Source organism: Haemaphysalis longicornis, unplaced genomic scaffold (assembly GCF_048455015.1).
Source record: "Haemaphysalis longicornis isolate Haplotype H1 unplaced genomic scaffold, Haemaphysalis longicornis Haplotype H1 scaffold_6, whole genome shotgun sequence".
Classification (NCBI taxonomy): Eukaryota; Metazoa; Arthropoda; class Arachnida; order Ixodida; family Ixodidae; genus Haemaphysalis; species Haemaphysalis longicornis.
Window position 1 is genome coordinate 88,820,153 of NW_027526407.1, and position 15,318 is coordinate 88,835,470.

A 15,318-nucleotide genomic window follows, 5' to 3' on the forward strand; every position below is an offset into this window, starting at 1 on the left:
GCGTATCTGGTGTGACTAGCAAATCACGCAGTGCCGCTCCGTGCAGGCGATAACTTTAGCTTTCGCAGCGGTTTCAGACGCGAAAGAAAGAGTGAAAGCGTTTATCGAAAGTGGTGCAGAGTCCCGCTAACGGCACTCGCTGGCTGCCGTATGTCAATCGGGAGACGTTTGCGGATGGATCAAATATGAGACCATATTAGAAACGTTGCCGGGAGGCAAATGCAGAGAAATGTCCCCTGGAAAGGCGGTGTATTCCCCCGGGTTCATTTCTTGCGGTAATGTAAGGCCGGTTTTACACCGGCTCTGCTATCTAGAAATGGCGCAAAACAGCGAGTCTCTTCATTTGATGGTAATATAATTATTATTAAGTCATCGAGGAACTTATTAGCGCTTCCTCAGCATTTTCGGCATAAGTGTATACGTTTTATCATATTATCAGAGCCCTACAAACAAAGCATTTTTCAGTAGCTCATGATACTCTGCTGTTTTGCCTTTTAACAGCATAATTGCAGAGGGAGACGGAATTTCGCACACATTGTTTCATTTGAAGCATGCGTGCTGTGTAGGCACTTACATTTAGGTCGAAGGACAGAACAAAATTAAATGGGTCGACAAACTTCACAGGTTTCCACGTCATCAGACTGACGTAGTTTACGTCGTAAGGCATGGTGAAATCAGCAGCTTCGGCTCTGCCTACTGTAGGTGCCATGGGTCCAAGCATGACGTCAATCCCCTGAAGAAATGTGTTAGTAATGAGTTATCATACGGGCAGATTTTATATTCGTGTTTTTTCCCCACTAACGTCTTTTACGGGGGCCGCAACCACATCAATGTGCAGTCTCTCAGAGACAGCTTAAAGTTCAAAGTTCTAAGTTCATTTATTCAGCATTGTGCTCTCATACAAAGTGGAAATAATAAGGGCAGAAACAAAAAGCTGCTAAGAAGCAACTTGACAGGGTTTCTGCCCCGTTTTTGACAGCAAAAGAACAGCAGAAAAATGAATACAAATGGTTGAACGTTTTTGGATAAAAAGAGCATACACAAAAGAGTAATTGTCACGTGGATGCATCGGAATACAAACAAAAATGTACATAAGCAGTCATATGCACACTGGGGTATACATATATAATAAGAAAGTATATACAAACACACATTACACATACATACACCAAATTAAAATATTACAAATATTTGTTTAATGCACCTGATGCAGTGGTAGGTACTAATGAACATCCGTACCAAGTGAAAAAACAAACAACCTGTGGAGTAAAACATACAGCCAGAGAAATAATAGGCCCTGAGGATTTAGGGCCTATTTTGATAATAATAGGCCCTAAGCACTGAGGATTTAGGAAATCAAGATGTTAAAGATTACAAAGAAGATAATTTACAAGCTGAACACTGCTAAGCGTATGTGCATACGCGCATGGCTAGCCGTTTGAAGTAACAGTGAACATGCAATCGCAATCACAAGTAAAACACTCCTTCTAGGAGGCACGATATATCCAACGCAACTGCCTCAAGGCTTACTGTTAGGTATGTTATGGTAATAGTGCGCTTATTTTTGCCGACCTGCGACAGTGTTGCAGCTCGCAAGACAAGGTTCTTTCAGCGGATTACCATGGCTCTTTATTCGAAGTATGTTTACGATTTAGCGTTCTTTGTATGCCACAAAAGCCACTGGTACATTACATACACAGTTATGTTGTTAAAGCGTACCATACAAGTACTCTGCCGACCTGCCTGGTCCTGTTGTGCTTAAAAATCAGGGTTGGTGAGAACTACATATATTGCTAGTGACAATATTCGCTCTTTGTTTGCGTACCCCTTTCTGCACCATTCCGAGGAATCCAGAAAATGTTCCATTGGACTTGATGCCCCAGATTCGTTCTTTCGGAAATATCATTTGGGATCTAGAATAGAAAGACATCAAAAATGAGTTTGACAACATCTCGTCACCGGAAAATAGGCTTAGAAAGCTAAACATTTTTCAGTGTGATTTAAGAAGCTGGCTTCACTTGTGACGAGCGAAGAACACAAAAGAGGTATCAAGCCGAGTAACTCAGAAACGCGTCTGCAGTGTGTGGCACAATGTTTGCGCAATTAAGAAATGTATTTTCTTTTCAGTTTTATTGCGACCAACTACAATGCCTTACAATAGTGGAAGAGTCCGCCTGAGAACTAAGCGCTCCTTAGCAGGCTGCGGCGTTGCTATCAGGGATGAAACTCAATATGTTGTTAAAAATGTTGAAAAGAAAAACGACTGGCTTGCTTGCTCGCTCACTCATTCGCTCACTCACTCACTCACTCACTCACTCACTCACTCACTCACTCACTCACTCACTCACTCACTCACTCACTCACTCACTCACTCACTCACTCACTCACTCACTCACTCACTCACTCACTCACTCACTCACTCACTCACTCACTCACTCACTCACTCACTCACTCACTCACTCACTCACTCACTCACTCACTCACTCACTCTTTATGCTGCCACTGCTCGCCGTTGTGTGTGCGTGTATATTTACAGGGAACAAATGTGTACTGTCTGCGCGTATGCTATTTCGTATAGACATCACTACCCTTAACACAAGTACAACCTTGGTAAACAAGGAATAACCAGGAAAATGAACAATCACTCCGTCCTTGCACTAATCTCAAATTTATTACCTACCCCTCAGGTAGCCATCGCTGGACCCTTAGAACAAAATCATGGTTGCGCTTCTTGAGTCCTGTTTTAATATACTTTGCTATGTGGGCATTGGCATCATTCGGTGCCAATGAATAAAAATTACTTCAATAAATTGCTGCCAATATGAGGTGATGCTGCAGGATTGTTTTCGTTCGACGACGTTGTTCACCTCGGGTTTTTTAATAATTTCGGCACCAATTACATGATAAGATTAAATCGGCCGTGCAATGTCTTTTTCCAAGGTTGTTCAAGGACACGGAGCGCATGCTTTCTCAGAAGGGTGATGATGCACTCCTTCCATAGTCTCCCTCGAACTATGGCCTCATTACCACGAAGTTGGTTGAAGACTTTTGGCGATAAAGAAATGCTAGGTTACTTCAAGAGAATTCACCGCCGCTCATGTTGGCCAGATCTATCAAAATATAATTTGATTCTCTATACTTTGGTCAAGGTATAGCACCAAGCACACAAGGGTTTATGGGCCCAGAAAAAGCTCACGTCTTGAACTTCGTCCCTGTTTCTAGGAGTAGGCCAATCTGGGATGCCTATTTGCGCCTTCTGATGTTGACGGGTTTTGTTTTGCGCAAGTAATCAGCCCTGATAAACAGAAAACAGTTGAAAAAAATTAACGCCTATATGTGAGGGTCGTAACGTACTGTTGGGGAATTGTCATACAGTGCGTAGCATTGGTAGTTAAACCGTGTTTGCTGCGCTTTTGTTTTACCCGACCGGGTGGTGTTGACCGAATGTGTGTTGTTTCAACCAGCCGAACTTAGTTTGGTGTTGTTTTTGTTGTGTTTGGCACTGCTCAAATCAGTGTGGGGCCTAACCTTTTTTTTGTGTCACCCGCTTTTTTCCCGCTGTACTGTCGCTCTATTCGACACTGTTTTTAAGCATAGTTCTTATTTTTTTCCTAAATGAAGCTGTATCTTTGTGCATGTACATCTGGCTTATCCTAACTTTGCTTAAGGCTTCCTGCCCGCTAAGCAAATTGGATATGTACGACGAGCGCCTAGTATGCCTATATAAACTTTGCCGTCGCGCGCAAATATGGAAGGTACGTAGATAACACTACTGGCCATTCGCTCAACAAAAAGCGCGGATGGCAATTAGGTACTCCGGAAAAACCAGGCAGCAAACCAAATAATGTTATCCGGAAAAAAGAATCACAAAAAATAAGACCATAAAATATTGAAGTCAGTACAGCGACGCCAGAAAACAGGCCGGACCGGTAGAACGGCTAAGTATTACGCACAAGCATACGCAGATTATTTTGGTAGCCAGTCCATCATGAACTACACCTTCTAATTATATCACTTGGTATTTTCGGTTCGCAACACTTGCTGTTCGATATATATGCAAGGTGCTAAAAATACAAAAAAGCCTGCTAGTCTGCTGTTTGGCGGATGTCTACATAGACTATACTTTCAGGCATAACGAACCTACCTCAGGCGAAAGCTCTTCACCAAGCCCTCGACGACAGCTCCCAAAGGGCCACTGATTTCAGTTCCGTTTGGGAATTCTTCGTAGTGCACGTAGGGCACTATCTGTAATGGCCAGAAAAGGGAGTCAGGAACATACCGATGTGTCTTCCGCTCCCACGTTTAAACAGCGGAGTTGCTGTAGGCCTAGCCTTTCCGTTCACCTGCCGTAGGTCTTGCGTCACACAGTGGTAGGAGCAGGTTCCCGTGACCACCGAAAGATGGCACAGTGGTGTCAACGTATCATAACGAAACAATACAGGGAGATAAAGGCTTGGCGTCGTTTGAAGTTCGAGAAGCTCAGAGTAAACTACGTTTTGAGAGGAGGTTAAGAGCAATGGATTAAGGTGGGTGGGCAACTAAAGTTTTCAAGTACCTATACATGAAAAAGCGTGACACGCAGTGGGTAAAGAAAACTAGGAGTCCAAAGATGAAATACGGAAAGAACAGTGGAGAATCAAAGATAGGTACGGTAACCAGAAAAGAAGGAAGGCCGATAGAAACGAATAAATTGAGAGACGAAATGAAAGCTAAAACGTCGTTAAAGATCTACAGGGTAGAGAAGTTGAACGTCAGAAAAGAAAATTTCTACGATAATTTTAAGGGCAGTGCTTTGTTTTTTGAGGCTACAGCAGGTTGCTTGAGAACTTAGAGCTTTGTTGGGGAGTATTCACGAAATGATGGGGTGTGCCTGGTCTGCGGAAAAGAAACGGAAACTATGCGGCACATAGTTTTAGAATGCGAGGGTATTCTTCCAATTCCACACGAGGGAAATATTCGGCTTTCAGATTCCCTATGATTTAAGGGTAGAACAGAGGGAGTGAATTTCAAGGCTGTCGAGGCGACGAAAAGAAGGATAGAATGCTGGTGGACGAAAAGCAGAGTATGGCCTAGGACAGCTACCACCACCAACTGGAAAAAAATTGTGCTTTTTCTTGAGCAGCGCCAGTATTAAACGTAAAGTATAAAACATAGATATACTAGTTTTTCTTGGTAAGATGACACGTCGTCACCCCGTTTCAAAAGAGATATTACTTGCAATAAATCAGTCAATCAATGAAAGCCGGGGTTTCTCTCCTTCTAGGGGAGGGAGCCCCGCGCCACTGACGTTCAGATTCCGATTTCTTTGCGTGAACTGTAGAATTTGCGCGGCGTCGGCGCTGCCGTTCTTGGGCGAGCACCCGTTTATGTTCGAACCGACGGAAGAGAACTACCACTTCTCTGTTTCACCAGCTTTAACTCTATGTAGAACTGGGTTTAATTTTTTACAATGGCGTGCTGTGTAATACATTTATAGGCTTAAAACTCGCAGAAATGTATTAGTGGATGATTTCCAGAAAGACTAATAACGGAAATCCGTCACAGCAGTGAGATGGAAATGAACGTACATAAGGTGAAGAAAAATGCTACGAGGGAAGCCAGTCTATTTTGTTCACAGACTGTTTACGGTGTTCTCGTAATTTAATAGGAATTTCGACAGGAACAAAGCACCGATACATTGGTGGACTGTGCTACAAGTATGGTTTTTAGTGTCATCATGTGAATGCTCGCTGGAATCTGCCTCAAAATATCCACGTATGTTCGTTATTGGAGTGCGATTACATTATAAAATATGACAAAATGCAGTCGTAACAATTGTTTTAAATAGTTCGGGCTTCGAGCGTAAATGCTTCTTTTGTTTACAAGTTAATCGGGGCCAGCAAGTTGCCACGTAAAGTTAGCAACCTTCTTGTCTTTTTTGTGCATGACACTCTTCATTTCCATACCTTTGAAAACACAAATAACTTAACCTTGTTCCTGTCATGGCGATAAAACCTCGGCAAAAAAAAAAAATACCGCGACGCCTTGAGGTCTTGCTGAAGCTTGGTTACGGAGCCGTATGCAAATATAATGCACCCCTCCGTCTAACGACGATGGTGGTTTAACGCGAAGCTTTCTCTTGATGGGTTGCTTGGTGTTTAATCCCTCACTGCGAGTATGTGCCACTCTTCTATCGAGATATACACTACTTTGCTAAAAAAAACCCGGCCAACTCTCGGGTAAAGACAACATAGTAATAATGTTTGGGATTGCGGTCTACGGCGTTATTGTATACCTGCTGGTTGGCGCACAATGGGTACTTTTTTCAGAGGGTGCCGGCTCACGGTGTTAAACGCCAAAATTGGATGTTAGGCCTAAGGTCCTAAACACCACAAAATACATTAGGCCTAACGTCCTGCGGCTAGCAGCCTCACGGCATGCAGAACAATGTCATTCTCAACATACGTTGAGTTGTGCGTAACGGTTGTCTACGCTCACCTCATAACATGACGTTAGGCTTTTATACGTCACGGCGTTCAACGCCTTCGTCACCTGCTCTCTCTTCGCTTCGCAGGGAAGCGTTTTAGTTTTGCTACACTTCACCGACAATCGTCATCATCGTCAGAGAAAGCTGGCTTTCCTGCAGTGTGTCCTTGCCCACGGACATCATCAGTGAGAGGCTGATAGCTTCTCTTTAAAAGAAGTGCGAAAATGATACACTGAAAAGCGCAGAGAGTGACGATCAAGAAACAATAATTGACAGCTGATGGAGCAAAGGCTAAGATTCGACGAAACATCGTATGCAGGTGTGAAGCGCAGGCTGTCAAGTAGGAATATAAGCCACAAGCGGTAGTGTAGGGACGAATAAAAAAATAAACCGTTTAAATAAAATAGGTCGAAATGTTAAATGCAATTTACCTAGGGTATATAAATCGAAACAAATTAACCATGTAGGGTGATTTCTTTGCCTCACCAATCTAGAAGAATTCGATTGATTGATTGATTGCAGGGTTTAACGCACCGACGCAACGCAGGCGATGAGGCGCCCCGTAGTGGAGGGCTCCGGGTTAATTTTGACCACCTGGGGATCTTTAACGTGCGCCGAAATCTCGAACACACGGGCGTTTTCGCTTTTCGCCTCTATCAGAAAAGCGGCCGCCGCGGCCGGGAATCGAACCCGCGACCTCGTGCTCAGAAGCGCAACGCCTTAGCCACTGAGCCACCGCGGCGGGTAATCTAGAAGAATTCACGGGACAGAATATGGGATATCCGTCGCGTAAACAGTGATTATTGCTGCACATAGGTGGCCTGTTGGGAAACGTGACGCGTCTGTTTTTTATAGCAGAGCTGTTGAACAGACCTGTTTACAACACAGCTGTTGAACAGCAGAGCAGAAAAAGTACAAAGAAGAAAGACCGAGCGCACGTAAGCATTCGCCTTGTGAGGAGCGCCCGTCTTCGGTCAGGTTGACCTGCGAAAACACTCTTCCTAGCGTTCGCGGCATGATATGTCGCGTGATGTTCTCTTCGCCCGTTCACGTACGTTCGCTCCTGAAATGGGGAGCACGGACGCCGAATTCGCGCTACAGACGGCGAGTTCGCGGAGCCGGCTGCGGGGGGTTCTAGCCCGGGCTAACTCGGTCCTGTTTTCGAGAGATGCGAAAGCCTACAGACAAAACGATCCGGACCTGCCAGTAATGGAGAACGTACAGCAGAAAGTTCGGAAATTCATGTGAGCTGCAACAGCGGTGTCTCCGACGAAGAGAGAGGGGCCGCCAGCTCGGCTGTTTCTCCAGCCTTGTACCGCTATAGTGCTAGCTGCGCCACGTTTTTACGGTTCACAATGCCCACGTAACCACCGAATGTATGTCAGTAACATCTAAGCCTTGCGTTATTATAACACACGTGCTATTATCCAAGTCTTTATGCGAACATTCTGGCTCGATGAAAATATTTTCCTCCACTTAAAAATGAAGAGAAACTTCGTGGCACCCAAAATCAAGGCATCAAATTTGTACTTCTCAGTGTTTCTTTTGCCAGGTAGCGATGAAATGAATGGTGCTTTTGTACGTGTCTATTATACATGCTTTTCTGACCAAAGACCATATTGTATCTGGGAGCGAAGCTTGCATCGCGTAACAATATACATGGGTTTAATTTCATAGACGACTCATATTTTGCATAGCGATTTTAAACTGAGAACCTAATATTAACAATAGCCACGGGAATATTTTGAACACCTCTGGTTTTCTCTACTCAAGTCCAAGGGAGCTCAAAATCCTAGTGTAGCGGGCTTGCTACCACAAAAAATTTTCGCTAGCACTGACTGTTTACTACTAGCGGAAATAACGTACATTTTTTAAATACAGTAAATCACCTGGTTAAAGTTTAAAAATATATAGTGATGCAGCTCACCTTACCAACATTGAAACGCAGACAGTTTTTCTCGAAAATACAAGGTTCGCTGCTATTGGGAACAAACATGGCGAAAGCCGGCGTCCAGGGTGCTCCCCCTCTTATTCGCTAAATGGATGGGCAAACTCATAGAAGTCTTCGAATTTATACTGGCGACTATCTACCGATGAAAACGACTGGCCCGGCTAATGACGGTTGGTTTCAGCCCAAAGGTCTCCTATATCTCGCTAACATGCTTTGGAGATGAGAGGGAAAACAGTATTTATGAAACAAGCGAATGCTCGAAAGTATACTTTTCACCCAAAATGGCAAAATTAAAGCATACAGCGGGAAAAATACACAATTGTCATTAGACCCGTTTCAAAATATCAGTGATCTCGACTCGTCAAAGTATTTCGTAGTGTTCTCGGTATTAGAGTCAGGTTTGTTCTTACGACGCACCCAGTGATACTGATTGCTTACCCTGGTGCGACAGTGCTTGCCCTAATTCTGAAGGATATCACGATAATAAAGCAGGATCTTGGTGAGTATTGCCAAGCTGATGTTCTCGTTGTACAGGAGACATTAGGCTCCAATGTGGAACCGCTAATTATACCCTTTTGTATGTTAAGGACCAAGCCGCAGCGATTAGATTTCTTTCAGAGCTTATAAGTGCTTACGTATAATGCATGGTGGGGAAATAGGCTTCTCGGATAAAGGAAGCCGTGTACAGAGCTCCCGCGTTCTGACCGCATGTTTAGGAGCATTTGTTTTAAAAAAATGAGCCATGCGGGCACGCGTAATGACTACCGCAGAGAACTTAAATGCCGATAAGTTTTCGAACGAGAACGAAGCCATGATTTGTTATGTCAAACAACGTCGGTGGCGGTGTAGAAAGGTTGCTCGATGCTCATCGTCGTGATCGTGAATTGAAGGTGAGCCAAACGCTAAAGAGGGGAGGAAAGTCACCATTAAAGTGGATACAAGGGAGGGAACAGCACACATTTCAACGAAGGACGGATAGAAACACGCACCACAACCGCTGCTCATCGAAATGTGTGCTGTCGAAATGTGCGTTCTTCCCTCCCTTGTATCTCACCGCCAACCAGCCCAACATGGTGCCATTTGGATTAAGAAAGTGGACACACTCAAGAGTAGGAGCAATATGCTTTTGCACTATAGAGTTCGAGATAGAGTAGAAAAAGCTGGAAACGAGAGAACAAACGAGGTATGCCCAGCCACATCTGTCAAGCGTAGTCTTCTGCGAAGGATGAAAGAGTGAAAAAGAGAGTAAATGCTGCGTGGAGGAGGACTGGAAAGATGCGCAATTAGGACGGAGAGACTAAAAGTTCGATGACTAACCGGAGAAGTAGAGTAATAAAGAAAAAAATCCCTGGCCACCTCCACTAATGTGAAACCTGGGGGGAGGGGGGATTAGCGTGCAGTGTGTAAGTGTAGTTTTGGCGCCTTGGCGTTTTTTCCAACCGCGATGAAACCGTTTGGGGTAGAGGTATATAGCTTTGCTGTAAGTCTCGTGCCTTTGAAGCACGAAGCGTTCTAGCGCGAGGCATGGGAAAGCGAGTCTCCCGGTGTTTTAGCCCCGTGAATACATGGTTCTATGACGACATGAGATGACGACTACATGAGACGGCGACAGCCCGAGCCTCAAACGGGCTTCGCACCTAAAAAGGTATGGCACGACCTGATGAAGAATATTTTCTAGGTGTGCAAGTAAGACTCATTATGTTCATTTGCATGATTAAGCGGCTCTAAAATGTTCTTGCTTTCTTTCTTTAACGTGCGTTCGTCGGAATAAGCATACATCCTCTCTTAAAAAGCGTTGTCCAGTACACACCTGCGCAGTCCACCCTTCTGTGGGTTCAAAGTATGCGTACTAGAAGCACGCTGATATTCTGTGGTGTACCCTTTCAGTGCCACAGCATTAATTTATTGAGTGATTGATTGCCTAAATAAGGGATAAAATGGTGGACCGAACCTGTTGATGAGCCGAAATGATTGAGTGGATTGTGGGTTTTTAAAGCATTCTCTAATACACTTCTTATATGCGCTACTTAATAGGCTGGCAACGCTGTGTGAGGCTTTGGTGCGTGCGCAGGTTTCTTGTAGGTGACACACGTGACTACAAAAGTATCTCCGTATGTGCTTGCTTCCTTAAAAATGGCGTGAAAAATAGTCTCCTGCCCCCCCTGCCATAAGAACCTGTCTCCGTTACCTCTTCCACACCTCACGTTCTTCCCCTTTCCTATCGCTTCTTTCCGAATGCAATGAAGCTATTCTCAATTCAATGCAATTTTTCCGCATTCGAAATCTTCGCAGGTCATCTGTCGGGACCACTTGTTTCAGTTCGGTTTGGAACCGCTCTACATGGTACCCTTGCTTGAGTGTTTGTTTTTATCTCGCTTAATTTCGACGCCATATTTGGCGAGGTGTCTGTGAATTTGCTTCATTGAAACCAACCGAGCGTGTATTGGTAAATACTACATGCGGTACTCACGGTTGTGCACATATATATGTTGCAGTAAATGTGCCTAAGGTGTTGCTTCAGCTCAACATTGTTGAGTAGTGTGAACAGTGGCAATCGTTGAGCGCACAGCGCAAGAACATGTAAGCGTGTGAGTGGGAGTGAAAAAAGAAGAAAGGATAGGGCAATATGTGACACAAGCGGCAGAGACACTGGGCTTTTGATGACACTTGCATCGAGCATGCTTATGTTATGCCAATTTTTAACCACTTATCGATCAATAAGTTTCGCTTGATGTCATTGTAATCTCTAAATAATACATGAGCCTTGCCGTTTGGCAAATGGTGTGCCGAGTTTGAAATGACCGGTTCGTTTAGACCAGTCTTGTTTCGTTCAGCGATGGTAATCTTTCTACATAGGCTTCTAGTTGTACATTGAGCATAATATAAGCGTCCTAATTTGTAGATAAGACTTTCCGAACGTATTTGTTGCATCAACGCATACAAGGCGAAATCTACTTTTCAGCCTTTGTAAGCCCTAACCATCAATCATGTTTATCGTCAACTTTTTTGAACATTAAGGTAGACAGATTTCGCTCTACTAGGGATTTTCGGAGGTCCACATCCTAGGTACAATTTCCACGAAAATACTAAACACAAGAAAACGAAGACAAAAAGAGTTCCTTCACTTCATGCTTAAAGCTTATGTGCTGGAGAAAGGGTGCACACTGCAGGTGAATTTCGTAAGACGCGTCTCAATGCGCTGAGGATTTTGACGTTCTTCCAGTGAGGGCTTGATCTCCCAAAAACGTTTTTAAACTCAATTTACCGAAAGCATCACTGCGATTTTGAATTCTTGGAATAATATTTATTTTTCGAAAGCATGACTACGTGTTTTCAGGGTAGGTAAAGTAGGGCAGAGAAGACGGGCGTGAAAATTCTCCTGTCCATCGTCCTTATACGTGCATGCATCTAAAGCGGCAAGATCTCCTTTTGGTCTGTCTTGACCTAGGCGAGGGGAGGGAGCTATTCTCTTTCTTGGGAGGTCTTCATGGTCGGCAAAGGATGGCAAATTTTTTAAGTGCGAATGCACTTCTTAAGCGACCCTGAACCTGCGTCCACCGGCGACGTCCGCGCACGTGGAAATGGGCGCGCGCAGCCTGGCCGCTGACGTGGCACATACCCACGTGGGGGATTGGCCAGGAATCTCCTCGTCTCCCTTGGCAACGGGGGGAGATGGGCGCGCGCTGCCTGGCCGCTGACATGGCACATACCCACGTGGGGGATTGGCCAAGAATCGGGCGTGAGAAGGGCTAATGCACCTGCTTAAAGGAGTACTGACACGAAATTTCAAAGCTGAGATCCGCTCTAGCAATCAAGTACAACGACAACACAAATAGGTGTCTGTGAATAAATGCATCTTTCTTTCTTTGTAGTTGTGTGTGTGTGTGTGATCTCTTTTTCGCGAACATTACCGAACCGCGAAAATTCAACTCGTGCATTCGCACTTTCACATTCTTCCCCTCGGGGAAATGCGGGGAATTTTTTTCCCGTGAGCCAAATAACACCAACAACTTCTGGTATATGTGGGTTTCGTTGTTTAGCGGTATGCCGTGATCTCATTCTTGTCCTCGGAATGTTCCCTCCGTTGTTTGGATAGCGGGGAACGTTGGAAAGTTGGTGAGCTCGTCTCTGTCAGGGCGACCCGTGGTCTGATCTAGTGCTGCCAGGATGTTGGCCCCTTTTGTAGGATGGAGGAAAGAGGACGCTCTCATAACCACTGTAGCGAGCGTGTACGCAATTTGGGTCATCAGTCCAAAATTTCCGTAGTGCGTCCGGCCGTCTTCGCCCTTTCCGCCAGCTATAGATCAGTGTCAGGGCCGGAGCCGGTAAGCTTTCCCACTTCTCTCATGAGGAGTTGGTTGTGGGAAAATACCTGGAAGTCAGCCGGCAATGCTCTTTTGTTATTGGACGTGGTAGCACGAACCTTCGTTTGGAGAGAGAGAGAGAGAGAGAGAGAGGAGAGAGAGAGAGAGAGAGAGAGAGGGGAGAGAGAAAGAGAGAGAGAGAGAGAGAGAGAGGGGGAGAGAGAGAGAGAGAGAGAGAGAGAGAGAGAGAGAGAGAGAGAGAGAGAGAGAGAGAGAGAGAGAGAGAGAGAGAGAGAGAGAGAGAGAGAGAGAGAGAGAGAGAGAGAAAAACCTTCGTTTGGAGCTCTCGCTTAACAGCGGCTTTATCATCGAGCGCGTCAGGATTGTGCCGTGAATGGGTGATTGGGTGAGTAAGGCAGGAGGGCATGCTTGCCTCCTCACTTGCCCATGCTTAGGAGGACTCACTTCTGACTTCTCCGGTGTGTCCGACGGACAGTTCCCCCGCACGGTGATGCCATTGGTTGCGTGTAGTTTTTGTTCGTAATCGCAATGGTTAACTGTTGCGTGGCACCACCGACATGTGTGTTGGTGAGTCTTGCCACCTTCCCCCTCTCGGCTCTCATAATACGTGGTGAATGTCCAGCCCCGTGGGTACTCAGCCTGGTACTGCCCTTCAATGTGCTTCTCTATGAGCGATAGCCCCTCGAGTTCGCAGAGCATCGTGCTCAGCGCGGTTTTTATTGAACGGCAACACCTTGCTCACCCGCAATGGCGTCTAAGCACTGGCGACCGTGACAATGTTGGTGGTTTAGTGGACTGAAGCGCCCGCGAAGATTACATCGTGTTGGCTTTCCGCTGGTGCCTCGTCAGTGCCCAGATTCTTTCTGTGGTAAGGCCTCAATTAGGCCCTGAACGTGTTTTTGCAATGTGGACAAGCGCATCCTACCAGAAAAGCCTGAAAAACCATTAGCTCCTCAGTCCTGAAGTGCCTGAGCAGGCTTGTGATTATTTGGTGGGCTGCGCGTGCTAAACCTTCGTAAGCTCGAAGCAGTCCGGCTCCTAGCACGAAATCGATGGAAAACAGCGCATATGGGTCAGCACATTGACGTCGAGTCGCACGTCACGCATTAATCGAGTGATGGGAAACTGCGGCCTCAAAGTCGTTCGGAGCTAACGAGACGCAGAGGAAAAATTACGTTAAAATGTTAGAATTCGGGCTGACAATTTAAAACGCTTATTCTGTGTCAGCATTTTGAGCCGTTCATTGCCGAGTACTGCCCACGGGACAAAAACTCTTCTTTTGTAGGAACAAAACTGTTTAAAGTATTTTGAAGGATTTGTTTCTCTTTTCCTCGAATGGTTTACTTCCAGTACGCTGTGTTCTACCTAACAAAAGCGTGAGGTACACTGGCCAAGGTTGAACAATTTCGCGTGGCTCTTGGAGAGCCGTGCTGCGCAAGTGCGGCACGTGGCGGCCCGGTCCACTTGACGATCATGCGAGGGGTGGCCGTGTGTGGAACCGATGACTCGTGCGTCTCAGCAACACCGGCGTGCGCCTGTGGAACCCCCCCCCCACCCCCCACCCCCCCCCCCCCCCACCCACGCGTCCAGCGTCTTCGCAGACCTCCGTTCCGCACGTGGCGGCCCGGTACATTTGATGATCAAGCGAGGGGTGGCGGGATGTGGAACCGATGGCTCATGCGTCGCAGCAGCACCGGCGTGCGCCTGTGGAGCCAGCTTAGCTCTGGGGCGATTGTTGACGCTGCGCCGGAGCCACTTGATAAATATACATGTGTCCCATAGTGCGTATACCACGTGTGCGTCATTGAAATAGCAATAAGCATGATAATCAAGCTACTCCTATACAAACAGGAAAGCTAAAAATAACCAGCTAAACCTTAACTCCCGCTACCTAAATCCTGGAATAGTGGACCTAAGCCACTGCTAATTTTTTACCTAGGTCCCAGGCGTAAGGCGTTCTTGGCTTCGCTATGTTGCAGACATATAAGGGGTTTTTCAGCGTGATATTGACCTGCACTGAAAGACGCGCCTCATTTGCCTTTCTCTTTTTTGTGTGATGCAATTTACATTATTGGGTACACACGTTGCAAGAGGGAAAATATGTTTGTGTTATGTAATAATGTGCATTTAATACTGCCTCACCGGCGCCTTCTTCAGACAGTTTATTACCATAACCGGCATCTCAAAACATGCTGGGTGCAACCCGCACCTCTTATATCTGAACGCCTTTACCAGCGCCACAAGGGTCATATTCCGCGGCAAAACGCTGTCGCCTGCCCTCCTTTTCTTCCGAAAGCGAGCCAGCAGTTTAACCGCCTGCCTAATTCACTACACACTAATTGCGGCCCTTCCAAAAGCACTTTCAAATCTAATTTTCTTGTAATTGTTTTGCTGTTGTCCTTTTTTCAGTGTCTTAGATAATTATCGCGCTTAGTAGTTTGTTCGTTCGTGTGTATGTTTTTTAGATGTACTTTTGGTTCATTTTGTGCCTGTATCGATACGTCATTTCTGTGTATTCATTTTTTCTCATTGTGAATGCAGTAAATTTGCATTTTTTTTAGAATCTTATGGGAATA